At 48.0% G+C, this 21,435-nt stretch overlaps 1 protein-coding gene across 2 annotated transcripts in view; it reads right to left on the reverse strand.

The window, feature by feature from the left end:
* Positions 1–8,229, reverse strand: part of LOC144158754 (uncharacterized) — a 62,607-nt gene extending 54,378 nt beyond the window's left edge. For both annotated transcript variants that reach the window (XM_077689847.1, XM_077689848.1), the window contains exon 1: positions 7,896–8,229. The gene's annotated coding sequence lies outside the window, so the exon portion shown is untranslated. The remainder of the gene's footprint in view (positions 1–7,895) is intronic.
* Positions 8,230–21,435: the final 13,206 nt, after the last annotated feature.

Here is a 21,435-nt window from a genome sequence, read left to right on the forward strand (position 1 = left end):
TTTTTGTTCGATTGAGCTCACTGATCAGTAAAATCTTACAATTGATTGATTGATTGATTGATTGATTGATTGATTGATTGATTGATTGATTGATTGATTGATTGATTGATTGATTGATTGATTGATTGATTGATTGATTGATTGATTGATTGTAGAGTTTAACGCGCCGACGCAACGCAGGCGATGAGGCGCGCCGTAAGTGGAGGGCTCGGGGTTAATTTTAACCACCTGGGGATCTTTAACGTCCGCCTAAATCTCGTACACACGGGCGTTTTTGCTTTTCGCTGTCGAGAGAACCTTCTCTGCAGTTGGGATACGTTCAGCGATCAGACAGGCCAAGAATGAAGACCGACAAGTTGCGCAAGCAGATCACAATTATGTGTGGAAACAAGGATGAGGGAACAATCGATGACCAGCTTTTGGTGAATAAAATGTTTCATTTGCTAGAGGTTATCAATGCTATTTACTGCCATTATTAATTTCCAAACAAATGCCAAATTTTGGAGAGAATTTTGAAGAGAACCCCGAAGACCACCCGATTACCAGCGTGAAATAAACACCAATTTTGACGCAGTAGAGTTAAAAAGTTCGTGATAAGCTTTAAAGCAAAACGAGTATTAGAACAAGCTTAGTACATCTATCGATTTAACGAGAAAAAACTTCGGAATGGTTTCACAAAAACCGAGGCGGCTGCTTTCCGAATGGAGGTGAAAAGAGAAAACTCGTGTGTACAAGATTACAAGATTTCGGCGCACTTTAAAGATCCCCAGGCGGTAAAAATTAATCCGGAGACCTCCACTACGGCGCACCTCATCGCCTGCGTTGCGTCCGCGCGTTAAACCCTACAATCAATCAATTGTTTCACAAAAACACCTGATTTCTCCCCGAATGTCAGTTAAAAAAATAGCACACGATTTTTACCCCTCGATTTGGACTATATATAAAACCTCAAAACGAACAACCCTAAATGTAACATGCTGCAGCAGAATGGCGAGTTGGGCTAGCTGGTGCAATTGCATTTCTCAACCTTCAGAAAGTGCAAGACTGAAAAAACGAGAGACGGAAAAAGGAAACAGCGCTCGTCCTTTGTTTCCTTCCTTCGTCTCTCGTTTTTTCAGTGTTGCGCTTTCTGGAGGTCTCAAAATGCTAAACTTAACCACGAAAAAACGCCGCACGCAAGTACATTTCAACACGGTTATGGTACGGTGAAAGCTTCCACTTTGCGTAGATTCCCACTGACGCTTATTAAGACCAGGATATTTTTTTAGTGCTACTGTGCTTGGCGAAGTTGCTGATTATTCAGAACGGTGTGCCGTAGCGAGTGCGTCGAAAAATACGAGACGCAAGAACAAACGTTCAAAGCTTCGATCTACCTGGTGTAGACGCCACCGGCTTCAAGCGCAGAGAACGTGATACGTGCAGGAAGTGTGTCCCAGTCGCAACCCACCCCAAGCAAACCGCCGCACCAGCCGACCCTTCGGGTGCGGTCCGAGGAAGCGAGCGTTACTTCGTGTAACATCGCCACACGCCACTCCTGCCTCACCTCCCTACCTCCAAAGCTAATCGCTTACGGGCCCCGTGGGGGCGGTAAGCCGAGGCTAGCCAGAGTTGTCAGGTGGAAGATAAAACCGGACGGCACATGATACCATAAAGCACCCGCAGCAGCATCCTCCAAACCTTACTGAAGAGCCAGGCAAGCTTCGCTTTAAAGGGACCCTGCAACACTTTCGATAGACGGTTTCACTCTTTCCTTCACGTCTGGAAGCACTGCGAAAGCTATAGTTACCGCCAGCACGGAGCAGCACTGCGTGATTTGCTCGTCGCACCAGATAAGTCTTCCATTTCTGCTTTGTTTCTGCGGCTTTTTTTTTTTTAAGTTGTTGAACCGGATTTAAGCAATTGAACGAGAGAGACTGTCCGTAAGTTGCCTTCGTGTCACACGACGCAGCATGCTAAGATGCGCTAAGTAGCAGCTCAAGGAGGCGTTAGAAAACGTGTCCCGGTGTGTTTTTTTAGTACGCGTTTTTGCCCATGGAGATGAAACGTTCCAGCGAAAAGACCTGGAAAACGAGTGTCCCGGTATTTTAGTACCCTGACTGCATGAGACGACAGGAGACGCCGACAGCCGGAGCCCCCAAAGTGATTTGATTGAATTTGAGTTTTAACGCGCCGTAACTACACAGGTTATAAGGCGCGCCGTAGTGGAGGGCTCCGGATTAATTTCGACCACCTGGGGATCTTCAACGTGAGCGAAATGTCGAACACACGGGCGTTCTTGCTTTTCGCCTCCATCAGAAAAGCGGCCGCCGCGGCCGGGAATCAAACCCGCGTCCATGGGCTGCCGCTAAAACAGCCCCTGCGCGAGGCGTTGCACAGCGCGAGCCTAAACTCGGTCGTACGGAGAGGTGGCCGTCCACGCCAAAAGCCGCAGATGAAGGGATGGGAAGTGCAATCAGCGAAATTCATTACCGCCGTCAACTCTTCCACTCTTCCGTTTCACGGCGACATGAACGGCCGAAGGGCGCAAAGCGTTGGATATATATCAAAGCCATTCCAAAGCGTTATGACGGATCACAAATTGGAGCGTCTACAGCGATAAGATTGCTGGGCCACGGCAGCTCGATGGAAACAACCATGTTGCCATCGAGCGGCCGTGGCAGAGCCCTTTCACAACGCGATGCGGAAGCAAGGCGTCTCAGCAGTGGTTAGGAGTCCTCGGATATTTTAATGCCGCAATAGGTGTAGGCGTGCATAACGGCGTAACGGCGTGCAAAACTGGTTGTGTGCAGACGTGCAGTCATGGACAATTCAAATACGAACCGCGGAGTGCGCGGCCGAAGATATCGGTGCCGTCACCTGGCAGCGGCCGTCGAAAACGCACGGACATGCGCAGTTGAGATGTTGGGTGCGAGGGTGCCTGCCCCGCTGCAATATGTCGCCCTTTCCTCGCTCGCATGCTTGCATTGTCGCCATGCCGCAAGAGCGCTCAATGTGCTCAAAGTACGACACATTCCTTTCCGCTGTGAATTAATCCACCCTGTTGACTGCCACACACAGATCGCAACAATTCATGCGGCCGTTTCTATGCGTAATTGATAGTTCACGTGGTTTCCTTTTTTCTTATCCCTATATTCTGTCGCCAAGTTTGGGCGAGACCGCCGTCGGTCCTGGCGGGATTGTTAGGCACGTTCGAAAATTTCTTCTCATTTCGCTGCTTTCCACCGTAATACGTCGCTGGCCAACTAGTCAGTGTGTCACTCCAGAAATATTTAATGTGACCGGCTGTACACCATCCTGCAGTTACCGGTTGACAACGTTATACACCCAAGCACGACGTTAAGCCCAGAGTCTGGCCGCCAGATTTCTCGTCGACCTCTACACTTCAACCGTTGCGGAAGTGAGGAACTGAGAAAACTAGAAAATACGGCCAGCTTTCACCAAGTGTGAGCGTTTAAGTCAGCGAGATCGGCCGAGCTAAGCGAAGAATGCTTTCTCACCAAAACGACAAAAGCACCCGCCCCAAATAGCGCGTGCAGTGCAGTGTCTCCGCTGCTTGAGCGTGGTTAAAGTGTGAGGAAGATGCAGAAGCCCTGGCTATCAGCTCCATGCTACGTTAGGCGACAGCGACACATCAACATGTCCGTGTCTTGCTGCCCTCGCCCAGCGCCACAACAGTCACCAACGGCCAGGCCGATCAGTCAGAATACATAGCATTCCTCTAAGGAGTTTGAGGTATCCAAATCCAGCGTCCGCAATCTCAGTATAACAGAAACGAGGAAGTCCACGTCCGTAGCCGTAAACACCCCGCAGGGAAACAAACTTGACTCGCACTGCCAAACTCGAAGCACTACCCAAGCAGCATTGGCCGATAGCCAATCATTGGACGCCCCTTGGCTTCCCTTTGGCTTCCAATAGCTTGGCCAGACGCCGGCCTGTACGCAAAAGCCATTCGTGGACAACGAGCGCTATACGACCGGCCTTGAGGACACGCATTGGCCGGTGCGCAAAAAATCACACTGGACAGCGCGCTCATTCAGACGTGATTTTTGATCATAAAATTTTATGAAGAATAGTAGCCTATATGTGACGCAGGTATTTATGAGTACCTTTACGCACGTCTTGGCATTTTCTTGTTAGTTGAATGGCCACTCAAGTTCACTCGAAATATTACTGAAGTTTGCATGTTTTTGAATTTGTTTTCACGCACAGCGCAGAACAAAAAAATACTTCCAAATCATTTTCAAGCTTGTGTCAAGTATCACATTTAAATAAAAAGTATTGGCAGGTGTAAATGCCGACAGCCTTACCTGTTGTTGCATACCGCTGCATGAAGTCTCACTGTAGAGCACTCGTGTGCGTTATTTTGCGTGTGTACATGCGCACCCGGTGCGCAAGCAGCACCACTCGAGGGCAGCACTGCGGTCGTTGCCCGCGGCGGTCCCCCAACGATAACGACGGTTAGAGCGCAGTGAACAGGCCGCAAGGCAGCAAAAAGTAGTTACCTAAAGAGCCACAGCACGGTGCCACGAAACAAAGCGTACTTAAACTAAAGTGCAGCTTATTCAAAACAGCGTGTGAGAGAGTGTTAAACGTTCAGTAGGAATTGGTCATTTGTGTTACCTAACACAACGGTGACCATCGAACTACTTCAGCGTTGTGCCTTTGCGCGTTCTTTGAACCCGCGGCGGGGCCGGTGGACGGACGCGTTGCACCGACGGCTCCGTCTCTTTTGTGGCATTGAAACTGCGGTAGCACTCCTGTACGTGTCTGTGAGGTGCGTTTTGGTGTCGGTGGCTGTGTGAAGTATACCTGACTGGTGGAATAACATCGTATGCCTGCTACGGCCGCCGCTGAAAACGTAAGTCACCATTTCATTTTTCTTTTCGCGGTGCGGGAGTGCTCGCGCTAGTTCCCGCCAAACCTTCAGCTGTCGTTTATAACTGGCGCTCGCGAGTGGTGCTTAGTGTTATGTTGTTGGTTCTTGCGAAGAAAAAAGTGGTCCCATACATGTGCTTCCAATTGTGTGACGCCAGTTCTAGCTATCCTTTTTCCGGCTTTGTGTTTTCCGAACAAGCAGCCGTGCTCCCACTGCAGTTTCACGACGTTCAGCATGCGTTGAAGCAAGACTCGTGTGCCGTATAAGAGTTGCGGATGTATTAAGCTGGCTTAGTTAAACTCTAGCTATAAATGAAGCCTTTGTTTGATTATTTTCTTGAGCAATGTAAACGTATTGTCGAGCGACAAAGTAATTACACTACCTCTGGGATTCTCCGTGGGTTCCGTTCGCGTCTTCCGCGTCTGACGGGGCAGAAGTGAGCGAAGGCACAACAAAATTTCACGGAACCGCTGGCGTGTCGCTTTGTCTATTGGACTTTTTATATTACTTTGCGCTACTGCAATAAGAGTGAAGCCCATTTTCGGTGAAATTCCGGACTGTTTTCTCAAGAACGAGCCAAGTAACTGCTACCGTAAAACGCAGTATTGAAAAATGAATAGTGCTGTACGTTTTATGTTTCATAGCGAGTGTTAACAAGCTAGAACTTTAGGCTGAATATTTTTACACGGACATGTGGTAAGGCTTGTATAGGTGCTGTATTTAGTAAGCAGCGTGAATTTAGCATTATAGTGAACCATTTTTTTACTCATTACAGGCGCTACGACGCACAGGTGTTTCCCGTGGACAAGTGGCGGATGCAGCAGTGACAAGCTTTCCAAGCTGGGCTATTCTACAATAGTACTGTTCAAAAACATATTGTGGTCTTGGCAGGTCGGCGAATTACCGGGAATGAGGGTCCTGTTTTCATTTATCTGAATGCTTCTGTATTGTAGGCATCTCAAGCAGTTAAACGAATGATAATCGGTTCGCGCTTCATGAGCAGCGCTTTTTAAAATTTTTTCTCGACTGTTATTTGTGTTTGCTTTCATGTTTGTGTTCGTATTCTTGCCACTGTTAAGTCAGGTTTCTCGTATATTTGATGTGCATAATAAAAAAGCTACACAGAGAGACCCGGTGTGTTGTGTTGCTCAATTGTTTTTGGCAAGTCACGTATGTATAATTGCTTCGCAAAGTTGATGCAGTTTGCTTATTGTGCCTCGCCGTCCCATTTCTGTTTTATACATGCCATTGTACAGGAAATTATTTAACGAGTGCGCATTAAATAAATAATGCGCACTCGTTTAATAATTTCCTGTATACTGGCATGTATAAAGCAGAAATCGGGCCGCGAGGCAACTCGTAAAATAAGCATTGGTCATAAGGACTGGCCACAAAGCCAAAAATGTGCATGAAAATAGCCTAGGGTCCACCCATTGGCATTATCATGGCAAGATACTTTGCCAAGCGTTGTCCAATATTGGCCTTCCAGGACTTGGCCAATTGTTGGCTTGTCACCTTTCCCAAACACCAGCCAATATTGGCGGCCGAGGTATTGCCAAGCTCGGACACATTGGCCACTGATGTTTTGCCATGCTTGGGCTTGGCAATTTCTGCTGCTTGGGTAACTCATCGACGTCCAAATGGACATGCACGTTTTGCGCCTGCAACTCGGAAGTACCAACGTATCCTCGCAATTATGACAATGCGGTATCCGGAACGCTCTTCAATCAGAAAATGGTTATACGGGTGACAAACTCGTACAGTGAATTTCCAAACAGATTTCTACCTATAATACACGCGCATGTATAACCACTGACCCTACACGATATTATATAAATTTATTCGCTAGCTTAGACGTTTATGCCCGCACAAAAAAGGTTTAAGGCTGATTCGGCAATGGCCCTTTCAATGAAAGAGAAATGCAGGCTAAATTAGACGCAGGCTTAGGTAAAAAGCACTTTCTTTCACGATGGTCCGCAAAGCCGGAAAGCGCGCGCAATTTAAAATTTCAACCAGAAGCCGTAAGTGCGCTGCCTACAGCGACGCAGCGTGCCTGGTGAAAAACGAAAAAAATTCTCCCCTGTCCCTTTAACCACGCAACCTAACGGACGCCGACATCTGCTGCGCGTTGTCCACGTGCATATAAATCGCCCACAGCCGCCCTGGCCTACCAAATTTTGAAAGGACTACATAATAAACCCACCGCACACACCGACTCCAGACAGTACGCAGACGGCAATAAAACCACCGTGGACTTATGCCGAAAAGTACCGCAATATGCGTGAACGCTGCGAACATTCACGGGCGATCACCCCCAACGCATGCGCCGTGAAACCGGCTACGCACAGCGAAAAAAAAAACTGTCCCGGTAATTAACTATTTGTACTTGTCGGTGTGAAGCAACCCGAAAAAGGCGAGGGGACTATTTATAACCAAGTACTTTTTCAACACGGTAGGGCTTTGCCGCCTATTCAGCCCTTGTTCTGCGAGAACATGCGGTAGGCAGTGATGTTGACCAGACGATCTGACACACACTGCGTGCAATAGAACACTGCGGGCGCGTTTTTACCCAAATTCGGCTCACTCACCAAACGCATTTGATAGGTTGACTGCTTCACAGAGCTTCCGTTAGGCACCCGTCCCTCGAATGACCAACAAAACCACTTACAACGCATAGTCGTCAAAACTCCTTGTCTCGACACGTCGAATCTAAAACTTTTCGTGTTGTAACGCAGGTAAACTGCACGCCCCCCACTTCCCACGGTACCAGAACCAACCAAGACATACATATTTCTTTTTCTGCGTCGGCCGTATGCCTCACCGCAGTACTTCACTAACTCCGCCGCGCTCAATTCTAGCCGTTCTGAACAATGCGTTACCCGCAAACACGCCGACAGCATAAATCTGTTTTGGCTAAGCCTCTCCAGTTTCTCAGCTGACACCACTCAGACACCACTACGTGGTGTTTAGAGGTGTTTACCTATTTTACGTGACAGAAAATAGGTAATGCGAGGCTTACCGCGTTTGCTTCACGGTCCAAGAGCGGCGAAGAGATGTGCGATGCGACTTCGGCGCGACCGCCCGCCTGCTCCCAAATGACAGATGAAGTATCGTCTGCTTCACGAGCAGGGCTACTGGTGGCAAATCTACGGAGCAACGGTGGCAACGGTGATCAATCGACGCGATAAGGAAAGAATGTGTCTTGACGCACGTGTCGCGCTTTGTGTTCTACAAACTGCACCAACCATTAAAAGTGATTGTTACTTTACAATTATCGTATTTAGGGGAAACATCGCGATAAATCGTGGCTTGAGAAAGCAGCGACATGTCGCCGATTTCTTCTGAGATGCAAGATGTGACGTGCTGATATTGTTTGTCATGTTTAAACCTTGAAACTGCCAATAGGTCTTTTTTATTTTTTTTTTCGCGAACAACTTCATTCGTGGTTCGAAGCGCAGGCGCCTGTTCGAACGCTCGCACGCTTCAGAAAAAAACTATACGGGCAGACTGGTAGCGCCATCTGTCAACGCCATTGCGAACGCAATCAACTTTTCACAAGATGTGACGTGCCACAAAAAAAGCAAATAAAAACGCACCGGTACGTAAAGGAAGAGAAACGAGGTGAATTTTTGCCGGTTTCTCGTTTTATTTTTTGTCAGTCAGGAGGTCTAGGAGAACATTTTTCGTCTGCGATGACCTGCGATCGTCTGCAATGCTGACGGATTAATTACAAATTCCTTAAAGGCCAACTGCACTCAAATTTCACCTCGGCCAAATTTATTTTTAATGCGTAGTAAGTACCCCCAAATAAGCTGGGACACAAGTGGTAGCCCCGTGAAACGCCTCGTTAATCAGTCGGAAGCGTTTAAAAAAGCTCCGCCGCAGGCGTGTTTCCGTCTCCAAAACGCCGTAACACCAAAACTTCCGGTGACGTCACACAAAAATAAGAAACAAAAAACAAATACGCAGAAGCAGTTTATGCATTAAGTAGTAATAAGGATACTTATAAAAAGTAAAAATATTGCTGCGCGTGTAAGCATTTGCATCGAAACGTTTCACGCATTAACGAAAGTGGGGCGGATGCGCCACGAGCGCCTACTAGTGGCACTAGTGGTAGAAAGCACCCGTAAAAAAAAAAAAAAAAAAAAAAAGAAACAATGGCGTTTTCTGATGTGTGCGATTCGTCCCACGAAGTTTGTGTAGGAACTGTACGAATGTAGTACATCATAAGGCTCTAAAGTCGTCTGCGCCGTGTGTGTCTTGCCAAGTCGTCATTTGTGCGTGAGGAAGTCGTGGTGGGCTGTTTTTACTCGTATCGTCGTCACCTATCTCCTGCCGAGAACGTCCTGGCTTTATTTGTTGCTGGTGTGATGTGTGTCTGTGTAAAATCTCCCTGATGGAATTTGAGTGGCTTTGTTCTACGACAGCAGTGGTGACAAGCTACAAGGGTTCTTATTCTGGCTGTGAACATGGGCTCACCCGACGTTAAACGTGAGGCCTACGTAGCTGGTGTTACAACTCACATTCTAGTTCACTCTAATGACAACGGAAGGTATCCTTTACGGAGTGGTTTCGCAGGTTGCTCTGGGTGGTAGTACAATCGGAGCAACGATGCGTTTTTATCCTGTACACAATCGTCTGAGACTGCGTATCTTACAAACAAAGCACTATGAACGAGCGCGAATATTGTTCAGGTAATCAAATGCGCTGGCGTTATATAGAGTGTTTCATGACTGCTATGGACTATGGTTGTTCGTAAGCATAAGTAGTTATGTCGGCTGTACAGATGCACTGCACTGCACATCGTGTGTGTGTGCGTGCGTGCGTGCGTGCGTGCGTGCGTGTGTGTGTGTGTGTGTGTGTGTGTGTGTGTGTGTGTGTGTGTGTGTACGCATATTACAGAGGTGGTGCCACATGTTGGCATCTACGGATAATATGGTGGCACCTGGTGCTTCTGCGAGCCACTACATCTTTCCCTCCCGGGGAACAAACAATCATTAGACTAGACAGTCCTGTCTGCACAAATCACTAATACGGTCACTGTTTGTGTGCAGAAATCACCAATACAGTCACTGTCTGTATGAGCCCTGACAGCTGTCGAATCACTGCATGTAATCTTGGAAGTGCACTGGAGGTCTGCGATTTCTCCTGGGCCGGTCAGGTGGTGGCCCTGGCATTGAGTCCATTTCCCTCTACCGGTACACTGCACTCCTCAGTGCCAGAGCCTGGAGCCAGACTTTGAGGCTGCGAACCTTGCGGCTGTGGTGGGCTCGGTGGCACATGTGGTGGTACAGCGCGTGAAGACTCAAGTTTATCTGCGGATGAACTTGCAGATTGTGTTTGTGGCGGACCCCCAGGTGCAGTGATTTAAGTCTTCGATGGTGCAGCTGTACTTTGGTAGTCCGTCAACAGGGGCATGTTGTATGTGCAAGAGTTGTCCTTAGTTTCTTGCCCTGGTGATGCCTCTTTTGGTACCGCTGATAGCTGTGAAGCGTTCTAAGTTAGACCGTCTTCCAGATAGAAGGACCAGCGGCCAATTTTTTTGAGGATTTTTAATAGTGGTCCATAACTTGGAGCCAGGAACTGGCCCAGGAACTGGTTTCTTCACTTGTATGTAGGTGCCAACTAGGAACTTGGGGACTCTTGCAGCTCGCTGTTGCTCAGCGTATGCCTTACTTTTTCGTTCACACTCTGGGACTCTTTTTCCTAGACCCGCCGCAGTGGCTCAGTGGCTAAGGCGTTGCGCTGCTGAGCACGAGGTCGCGGGTTCGATTCCCGGCCGCGGCGGCCGCTTTTCTGATGGAGGCGAAAAGCAAAAACGCCCGTGTGTACGAGATTTCGGCGCACGTTAAAGATCCCCAGGTGGTCAAAATTAATCCGGAGCCCTCCACTACGGCGCGCCTCATCGCCTGCGTTGCGTCGGCGCGTTAAACCCTACGATCAACAATCAATCAACTCTTTTTCCTAGCGGGCTCATCTCCCGTGAAGGATTTGTGCTGAAGTCAGCTGTCAGCTGACCAATGACGTCCAAAGAAGTTCTCATGTGTCGGCCATGTAGAAGAACGGCCGGGGAGAGACCGGTGGTGCTGCGAGGGGTGGCTCTGTATACTCCCAAGTACTCGGTCACAGTTTCCTTCACTGGACGCTGCTCGAGCAGAGCCAGTTGAATGTATGACTTCAGTATACGATCAAATCTCAACGAGACCACTTGCCTGTGGGTTGTACACGGCAGAAAAGATGTGGTTGATTCACGGTCTTCAAGGAAGGACTCAAATTCCCTTGATGTGAAGTCGACCATGAACAGACACTATTTCAGTAGGGTAACCCTCACGTACGAAGAGTGCTAGAAGCAACTTCGTCACCGTGTGAGTGGTAGCGTCAGTGCAAAAAGCCACTTCTGGCCATTTTGAAAAATAATCAACTACTTAAATGGCAAATCGGTAGTCCCCAGGTGCACGCTGAAAAGGAGCAACAACGTCAATAGCTATCTTGTCCCAAGGTTTGTCAGGAAGAGGAATTGGCTGAAGTGGTGTGGGTGAGATCTTGGCACTTTTTTCCGCGTGCTGACAAACGGAACTGCAGATAGCTGTTTCATCATGTTTGACTAACCCTGGCCATCATACTTCTCTTGTAGGCATTGTTTGGTTTTCACGATACGAGGGTGGGATTTGTGAGCCAGCTGGACAAAAGTTGCTGTGAGCTTGACAGGAACTACGATGCGCTTAGTACGGAAGAGCATGCCATCAACTGCTGTCAACTCCTTTTGGACTTCATAGTATGGAGTCAGCTTAGGTGCCTGATTCTTGCGGGGCGGCCACGATGTCTGCACGTAACAGGAAACTTCTCGTAGAGTGTTATCCTCCACTGTCACTTGTCTCAGTTCATCTTGACGTACACACCCGCCGCGGTGGCTCAGTGGCTAAGGCGTTGCGCTGCTGAGCACAAGGTCGCGGGTTCGATTCCCGGTCGCGGCGGCCGCTTTTCTGATGGAGGCGAAAAGCAAAAACGCCCGTGTGTACGAGATTTCGGCGCACGATAAAGATCCCCAGGTGGTCAAAATTAATCCGGAGCCCTCCACTACGGCGCGCCTCATCGCCTGCGTTGCGTCGGCGCGTTAAACCCCACAATCAATCAATCAATCTTGACGTACAGACGTCACCAGAGACACTATTTCTTCAGACTCGCGTGGTTTCGTGGTGGGCGGTGACAACTTGTTTGAGTGCTGTGGATGCATTTCGGGGCGTAGCATTTTGGGGCCTTGTGTCAACGTTTTACTTGGTTTGTGTCAATGTTTGGCCACAGTAAGGCAGTGTAATTCTGTGCCCACAATCTGGAGGCCAAAAGCTTGTACGGCATCAATACCCAGAAGTGATGTTCCACTTGGGTAATGTGGAAAGTCACTACAGCTGTTTCCAATTTGTGCACAGTGAGGGCAGGGAACTGTCCATGCACAGGAATTTGTCGACGTGAAAAATCCAGTAATGTTAGTTGCGATTTCTTCAGCTCGGCGTGGTCTCTGAACAGGTTTTGAAAGCTTTGTTCTCCCATTATCGATACAGCTGAGTCAGTGTCCACTAAAAATTTTATGATGTGCCGGGGTGATGCCAGAGAAACAGGTTGAACCCCGACATCAAAGTAGACACCCGTACGCTTAATTATCAGTGTGAACAGTAAGAATGTTCATGATACTCTCAGCGTCTTCCTCTGGAACAATTTCGGCGACTCTTCCACACCCGCGACGCAAACTTCTACAGTACTGTTGAAAGTGACCTCGAGGCGGCCACACGTGAAGCAGGTTCAACCGCGGGCTACGGAGGTTGACAGTTGTCAGTTTTGTGTGCCGCAATTTCCACACGCGGCTGTGTTTCTGGAGTACGGGATGACAGCGCCACTACATAGGACACTACAGTAGTATTCTTTACAAGTTATGAAAAAGGAACCAAAGACATTGCTGGATTTGGACCCCGTCATTGCAGAAAGCTGAAAGTATGTGGCCCTGCGGCATTACTTCACGTGTTTTTGATAAATTGATTTTAAAAATCCACTTACACGCAGTGTTTCATTATGCCTGCTACGCTGCTGGTTCGTTGTTCCCGTTGCTAATGAAAGTGGCATCAAAGGGGCCGACTAATGGTGTACTGATCTCAAATTGCCGTTATTTTGTTGGCAGTGTTGGATTCTGTCTGAAGTGTCGTCAGCTATTAAAGGTATTTTGGAATTGTGCAGTGCATTTCTGAGAAACGAACCCAGCAGTTTATCTTTCCTTTATTTTTCTTCAGAGTTTGTAAAATGACCTTCGTGAGCAATAAAAATGTGCTTTTGAAATTGTGCTTCATAGTGATGGCTGGAGTTTCATGATTACATTTTGGTGCTTGTGCAGTTTAACAATAGAGTATAAATTTTTCCAAAGGAGTTTACAAAGTGTATTGGCAAACAGTCAGGTGTCCAGCGTCCCCTTACAACGATAGAGCCATTATTCTACCAAGTGGGACAATTTTTTCAGAGACTTCCCATAAATATTTAGTTTGTTTAGATTCAACACCTCTTCCATACACTTGGAAGTTATTATTGTTCTAGCAACTATGACGAGTTGGAGGGGCTTTAGAGTGATGTGTCACTGATTTTCAAGCATGCACAGTTGCATCTGATTATGCAGCTGCTGTAAGAATAGAAAATGATGCGGCATATCAGAATAGTTCAGGACCTTAGCGCTTCATGTTGCTGCATTTCAATAATATTCTGGCTGTACAGCTGCAGTAAGAATAGGAACCGGTTGCCCAGCAGGTTGCAATGGTTTGATGTCAGTCCTTCGAGGTGCTAATGTTGCTCCTTTGCAGAGGTGGGCTGTTGCTTCTGACTAGAAGGCTATGGCAAGAATTGCAGACTTATGTAGTACGCTGGAATGGATTCATGTGAGGCCCTCGGGCTGTAAAGCCGCTGCTTCTCAAGCACACCTCGTTTACAGCCATGAAGCCGCGGTGAGAGAACATGCCAGTGCTTGAGACTGTGAAGTTGGTGCTTCTCATGAACACAACAATGTAATTTTTGTATAGGACCCACACCTCCACCATCACCTTTGCGTGCACAGCCTGGACAGCTTTCATGGTGCGGAAAACACTACTCGAACACTGCGCCATGAAATAATTTTCTTTATGTTGTGCGACGGCTTATGAAGATACAGCATCACTTTCACCTTGTTTTCATGGGGATTGTGCATTTTCGTTTTGCCTTTTAAACTTAATACAGAGGCAGTCTGCAACTGCCTTAAGCACTGGTGTCAGAAAACCCTCTGCAGAAAAGCCTATGAGTCTGGCGGTCAGTGTGTTCCTGGATTACGTGGACACAACTTTTCTGCAGTGCACTGCAGAAACGGAATGTGGCTATGCCTCATCAGCGATGGCTCAGAGGTACTGCACTTGCCTCATATGGGGGAAGTACTGGGTTCGAATCTGCGCACCGCCGGGCACCCACTGGTTTCTTTAATGGGTACAGGTGTCCCTGGTCGAGTGCGGACTTTTGAAAGGATAACTCACGCCTGGAAAGCTGCCTTTACCCTTGCGAGGGGCTTCCGACCTTTGTCAATCTGGTGGGGCCCTGGCCTTCTACAACACCGCATTGCCGAAGGGAGGAAGAGTCTGGCGGCATGTCCTACCACAGGCGGTTACTGAGTAGAGTGTGCAACGTTGCTGTGGAAGTCACCATGTGCATTCATGTGCCTTGGTGGTGCCGGGCACCTATTGAGAAAATAGGTACAAGCCTGGTGCTCGGCCCTTGTTACCACTAGAAGATGCTCCTGGCGTGTGACTACACTTGAAAAGTTGACCCAGCTTGTACAGGAATCACCTCTATAAACTTAGGTGGCTAGAAAGTGCAATTTTGTTTTTGGTTTGTGTCCCCACACGATTGATCAAATCAATATAAGAAAAAGGGACTGCTAGCACACATCTTCACCTCAAAAATTGCAATTAATGGGACAAAAAGTCTACGCAAATTGTAGCAAAAACTGGAAAGCGGCAATAAAGTACATAAGTAGTTTACTGAAACACTGGCACTGTCGCCAATTACTGAAATTTTAGAAATTGGAGCTGAGCTGGTGGTAGATAGCGGCATTGGAGTTGTAGAGAATAAGTGAAAAAAGTTTTGTCAGTGGCACCTGCATGATTTCGGTGACACAGGTTTTGGGAAATACATTCTCAGATGTAGGCTATAATTTATATTTTAAGCACCTGCAATGCAGCCTACTAGGGAATGGTGCTATGAGTTGCCCCGTACCCTACACTGTACCAATAAAGTGACGTGACTCTGGTCTCTGAACCACTGTTAGATGGTACGGTCAATAAACAAAACCGTTCGCAAATGACAGTCAACAGGTGCAGTTTAATTTTAACGCTCTCTTTATCTGCTTTTGCTGCTAACCTTCCAATTTTGACACATACGCGTTCTGGGGAAATAGAAATTTCGAGAAATGTGAGCACGGCCCCTGCAAAAATGGTCCCAACTCAGCGATTATATCACCGTTTGTTAGCTGGCTGAGAAAGGAATCGTGCAATGTACTTTCCGCCCTTGCATTTCAGAAATAAAATACACAGAACTACAACTTTTTCGGAGGCTGTGTTTTTGTTCGTGAACTTGACTAAAAATAGTTACTACAGGTGCAGGATGCGCTCTTTATCAAGCGAAGATAAGGTGACGGGGATTTCGAGAAAGCCCTTGCTTATATCGTTCCGTCTACTCGGAACGCCAAGCAGCTTTCCCGGCTCACAACTCGCATAGAAGGCAGTCTGTGGGCATTTTTACCATACCGCTACCGCTCACTGTTAATTAGTAAATACCCTTAATAATTACATTGATAATTACAGGTTCGGCGACGGGCCTCGGGGCAAGAAACCGCACTGAAATGGTCCATGTGAAAAGCTTGGCATACTGCTGAACAACAAAGCGATCACAACCATCACAACCATTGTCACTCGAGAATGTAAACACAAGCAGCGCGCCATCGCCTCCTGTACGATGATCGCACTCGCCCACTGTTTATTATTATATTATTATTATTTTTTTTATAACTGCTGCTACCACTAGTAGGCGCTCGTGGCGCATCCGCCCCACTTTCGTTAATGCGTGAAACGTTTCGATGCAAATGCTTACACATGCAGCAATATTTTTACTTTTTATGAGTATCCTTATTACTACTTAATGCATAAACGGCTTCTGCGTATTTGTTTTTTGTTTTTTATTTTTGTGTGACGTCACCGGAAGTTTTGGTGTTACGGCGTTTTGGAGACGGAAACACGCCCGCCGCAGACCACTCCGCACCTGCCGGCGGATCGCGTAAACAGGCATGACGCGCCTCTGACGTTCCAGCCGACGGTGGCTTTTTCCTCTGGCCAGCCACGCAGCGGGAGAACCGGTCGAGCTCTGCTGCCCCGTGCGCGCGTAGAGCTTGCGCGCAGACATTCTCCCGAACTGGTGACCGTCCGGCCGCTCGCTGGACGGCTGCAACGTCACTGCAATGGCCGCGCTCTCCTCGGTTTCGGTTTCAAAATCGCCGATTTTTGCTGGCCGCTTGCGGCGTCCACGTGCGTATTTCAGCTGTTGTATTTTGCATGTCGCTTTCTTTTTAAGCAGACTATACGGAATCAGGGTTTTCAAGAAGTCGAAATTTTGAGTGCAGTTGGCCTTTAAGCTTTTGCAATACCTCGCAAACACGCTTTATACTCGTTTCATCGTTGCTTTCACAGATTAACTTCTTAAAAAAAGTCCGTGAATGTGTTGCATCATCGCCTCCTTTACATATTCAACGCTGCGGCGTCGCGCAGGTTCCAATTGCTGCCAGATCGCCGACCTACTTGACTCACCCACCGCGCGGTTGCGCAAGTGACCGATGCTCAGTGGCGGTTGCGGCATCAGCTCAGGGGTTTTCGAGCGCGATTTTGCTTTCGTCTGAAGTACATTCTAAGGTAAAATTCCTTTGCCTGTGTTTTTGTTGTCATTTTAGGGAACTTTGATCTTTTCCAGGGTGATTTATTGTGCAATCAATAAATGAACAGATTGTGTTTCGCTCGTACAGATTATCGGCCCGCTTTAATCGGTTTTGTCAGTCACTCTTTGGCCGATTTATCGGGTACTGCTAATAGACAACTGCAACTCATATCTGTACAGTAAAGGTTGATGTCGGTCTAGTTGGTGTAACATGGTTTTGAAGGTGCGTTGCGCTTGCTGTGAACACAGAGACTTGCACGGAAAAAAAAGGAAGACTTTCACGAGAAAACGGCGCACTAAGAACTGATTTATTTGGAACAAAACAAAAACATATATAGAAAACACAGAATGGAACAACAAATTCCAGATAGATGAGGAGGGGCAGTCAGACGGGCGAAATATACTGATATCAGTATGTGTACCAGTATATTTCAGTATATTTCAGTATTTCAGTATATTTATCAGTATATTTCACCCGTCTGACTCCCCCTCCCCATCTGGAATTTGTTGTTGAACTCTGTGTTTTCTATATGTGTTTTCGTTTTGTTCCGAATAAATCAGTTGTTAGTGCACCGTCTTCTCGTGAAAGTCTACGTTTTTTTCCCGTGCAAGTCTCTGTGTTCACAGCAAGCGCAACGTACCTTCAAAGTCATATCTGTAATCCGTTTTCTGCGCAGTTTGCTGCTCTCATACGCTATGCATTTGCGTTTCCACGCATGAAACAATAGCGGTGAAGCTGCCGGTCTCACTTGGCAACGATATGATTGAGACGCACAACACACGGACGTTTATGACAAATCCAAACAAATTAAACAGCGTTAGACAGCTTAAGAACAATTTTCACTGACCAGAAACAAACCAGGTGTGGAAACAACAGGGCAAGTTTATACGTTACACTGCGACTGCACTGCGAGTGGTTGTCGGTCATATCAAAATGCGTGGTTGGTCAGCAGCGGCTTATAAACTTTCTACATAACAGTTCAACCAACTGTCGCCGATGATCTAGCTTTGTCGGCATTTTCACGCACCAAGACTGAAATTCACATGATGAGCTCAACGCTGTGTTTCAAGCATGCTTCGAGGGGCTTCGTAAGCGCCCGATGATCCGAAAGCATCGCGTCAGAAAACTTCTTCAAGGCATGCAACAGTCGAACTAACTGCTGTGTTGGGTATCTTGCCGATCTTGCCGGTGCGGGTTCCCGCTTTCTTTCTTTTTTTGAAGCTGACATAGCTTCTTGCTTCTCTTTTAGGTGCCGGCCTCGAGTACGAAGGGTAGTGCGGGGAAACACTAGGCACCGCATCTTACGTCTTTTCGTGTCACTCCGAAAGTATTCCAGCCGAAAGTGCGGGCTGCAGACCATCGCGTAATTGGACGTTGACTTGGATTCAAATTTCTTTCTGGAAATGTTCTTTATCTATTGTGCTTTTACGGCTTCGTTCAGTGAGAACTCATGCTAGGAGGCATCCGCATCCTTCTTCCGCACGCTGCAGAATTGGACGCAACAACATCGCATTCTTCGGTTTTAAATTTCACGAGCAAAACATCGTCGCTTGATTAGTGGGCAGGTATTACTTACACGAGTTTAGCGGCAGGTATGCTCGCAGATATTCTAAAAAAATACGTAACCTGAAGGGCCGTTCAGTGGCAAAAAGTGGGAAGGCTCAGTGCACGGTTTGCTCGCGGATCGTCTGCTACCGGCGGCCTAACGGAAAAGGATCGTTAGCGGGGGGATCGGTGGGTGGCGCCACCACGCGGAATTTAGACGCAGTGGGAGAGGCCAAGCAGGGCACGCTTTGGGGTGACGCCGCAGGCATTGGCGGCGATGGTTGTATACATGCGATGATGCGACAATCGGGCAAAGCTGTCCTGGAAATAGGACTTCACCCATAACTCTTTCCACATTCCTGTCTTCCTATTTTCAAATAAAGTTTACTCTCTCTCTCTCTCTCTCTCTCTCTCTCTCTCTTACTCTCGCACGCAGTCAACTACAGCGTACTCATGCCGTTCGTCTGGAATTGCAAACTACGCGTCGCTTAGCTGTGGATTGACCACGACATCACGATTTTTTAAATGCAGACCATTTCTTTAACTCACGATGTCACCCGGCGTTATCGGCGTGCCTCGGCGTCCGCAACAGCCGTTCCAGGTGCGCCCTCTCCCCCACTCCTCCTCTTCCGCATCACGCTACCCTCCTCGCTATCAACAACAGGTCCGCACCCCTCCCCCTACACTATATAAAAAATTCCCCGCATTTCCCCGAGGGGAAGAATGTGAAAGTGCGAATGCACGAGTTGAATTTGCGCGGTTCGGTAATGTTCGCGAAAGAGAGATTACACACACACACACAACTACAAAGAAAGAAAGATGCATTTATTCACAGACACCTATTTGTGTTGTCGTTGTGCTTGATTGCTAGAGCGGATCTCAGCTTTGAAATTTCGTGTCAGTGCTCCTTTAAGCAGGTGCATTAGCCCTTCTCACGCCCGATTCTTGGCCAATCCCCCACGTGGGTATGTGCCATGTCAGCGGCCAGGCAGCGCGCGCCCATCTCCCCCCGTTGCCAAGGAAGACGAGGAGATTCTTGGCCAATCCCCCTCGTGGGTATGTGCCATGTCAGCGGCCAGGCTGCGGGCGCCCATCTCCACGTGCGCGGACATCGCCGGTGAACGCAGGTTCAGGGTCGCTTAAGAAGTGTATTCGCACTTAAAAAATAATACTTACCGGCACCTGGTTTCGATCCCACGACCCTGCGGGCGGAACGCAAGGTACATGGTGCTCTACCCACTGCGCCACAAAGCCGACACAGAATGGAAGGCTACGAATGCGCCTTATATCCTTGACTCATTCAAACTACGTCAAGAAGCTGCTGATACAACGCATTCACTACCACCAACTCCCCAAACACTAAACGTTAACGCAATACACCCACCCCCTATGCGACGCATTTACTCGAGTCCCCCTCGCGGGAGATGGGCCCTTTTTCGTATGTAAATAACTACGGGCTGTACTGACAATTTGTTCATTGCAAATATTATTCAAACGAATAAAATGCGTCTTTGTGGTGTATTATGAAGGCTAAAGCTATTAAGGAGATATATTTTGCCCCGTTTGAATCAAAGATGATGCGTCTTGAAATAAGCCCCACGCAACAAAAAAGAAAACAGAAACTGAAGAAAATGCACCTTCGTTCGTTTCGATGTTGCTATGTATACGTTGTGATCTTATAATCTAATTTGGGCATCATTTAGGTAAGTTAGCTGCGCCTAATTTCAAGCCGTTGACCCCGCCAGAGTTACTTGTAGCATCGAAGAGCTCTGGGCCCAGCCACGTAGGCGTAACGGTTGCGCCGTGCAAATTGCAGCATTTTTCGTCCACTTCAATTCGCCGTGTTGGGTTTTCAGGTCAGTTGAAGGAAAGTACCGCTGGTAAACCGTTTTTCTATAACACAGCTTTCGTACTTAAGCCTTATCCTGCCTCGCCCGAGCGGGATTTGAAGAAAACTGCAGCGGCGTTCTGAAGTCCTAGCCCACCACTTTTGTCTCAAAATGTGTATTATGGGTATTTTTCAGATGTGACTAGTTGTGAATAGAAATTGAAATCGTTGTTACTGGCAAGCTTCCTTTGTCCAGGAAGTCTTGGTCCTTGGCTGCCCGGCAGGCCCTGTCCACCAGTCGTTGCTGGTCTTGAGGGTATGAGCTGGTCAGCTGGTCCTCCCACTGCTCCAGTGTTGGGTTTGGTAGGGGGTTAATGATGGTGATTGTCGGCACTCCCGGACCATATGGTAGAGAGTGTTGGGTGTGGGGCAGTGTTGAAAAGTCAGAGTGTATGTTGTTGGGTAGATGGCATGGAGTAGTGTTCCGTGGGGGTAGGTGTTAGTTTGCAGCTGTCTGAGGGTAATGGCGTCCTCTCTGGTCATGTTTGGGTGTGGTGGGGGTAAATGCGGCGCTGCAGTCGGCAATGGGCGACGACACCCGTGTATCTTATTGGAATGTCATCACTGGAGGTCATCGATCAGTCTACCAACGAGGGGAAGGCCCGGATGGTATGATGGCCGGCAGCGGCGTGGGCCGCTTCATTCCCCTCGAGGGATGCGTGGCCTGGGGTCCAGACTATGCGGAGCTCGGGTGGGCTTTGTAGAGTGTTCAGGATGCGGGTGGCTTGACCAGAAACACGCCCTAGTTGGTAATTGCGGCAGGCGGTTTTGGAGTCTGCGATAACAGTGAGGTAGTCTGAGCTCGTGGTAGCAGCGAGGGCGATGGCGATTTCCTATGCATACTTTGTGTCAGGGATTGGGATTGTGGCAGATGTGAGTTCTTTGGCATGGTTGTTCACAACCCTGATGGCATGCGCAGACTTTCGAGAGTACCGGGCAGCATCTGTGTAGCGAACCGCTGGTTTGTTGTCTCAGTAGGATTTTCTTAGGGTGATGACCCTGATTTTCTTCGGTATGCATTGAATACGGGATGCATATTTCTGGGGATGGGAGCAACGGTAATAAGTTGGCGTAGAACCAGGGGGATGCGCTGTTTACTATGTAATGTCTCCTGTGCATCGTAGCCAAGACGACGTAGCGTATGGC

Source organism: Haemaphysalis longicornis, unplaced genomic scaffold (genome assembly GCF_048455015.1).
Source record: "Haemaphysalis longicornis isolate Haplotype H1 unplaced genomic scaffold, Haemaphysalis longicornis Haplotype H1 scaffold_10, whole genome shotgun sequence".
NCBI lineage: Eukaryota > Metazoa > Arthropoda > Arachnida > Ixodida > Ixodidae > Haemaphysalis > Haemaphysalis longicornis.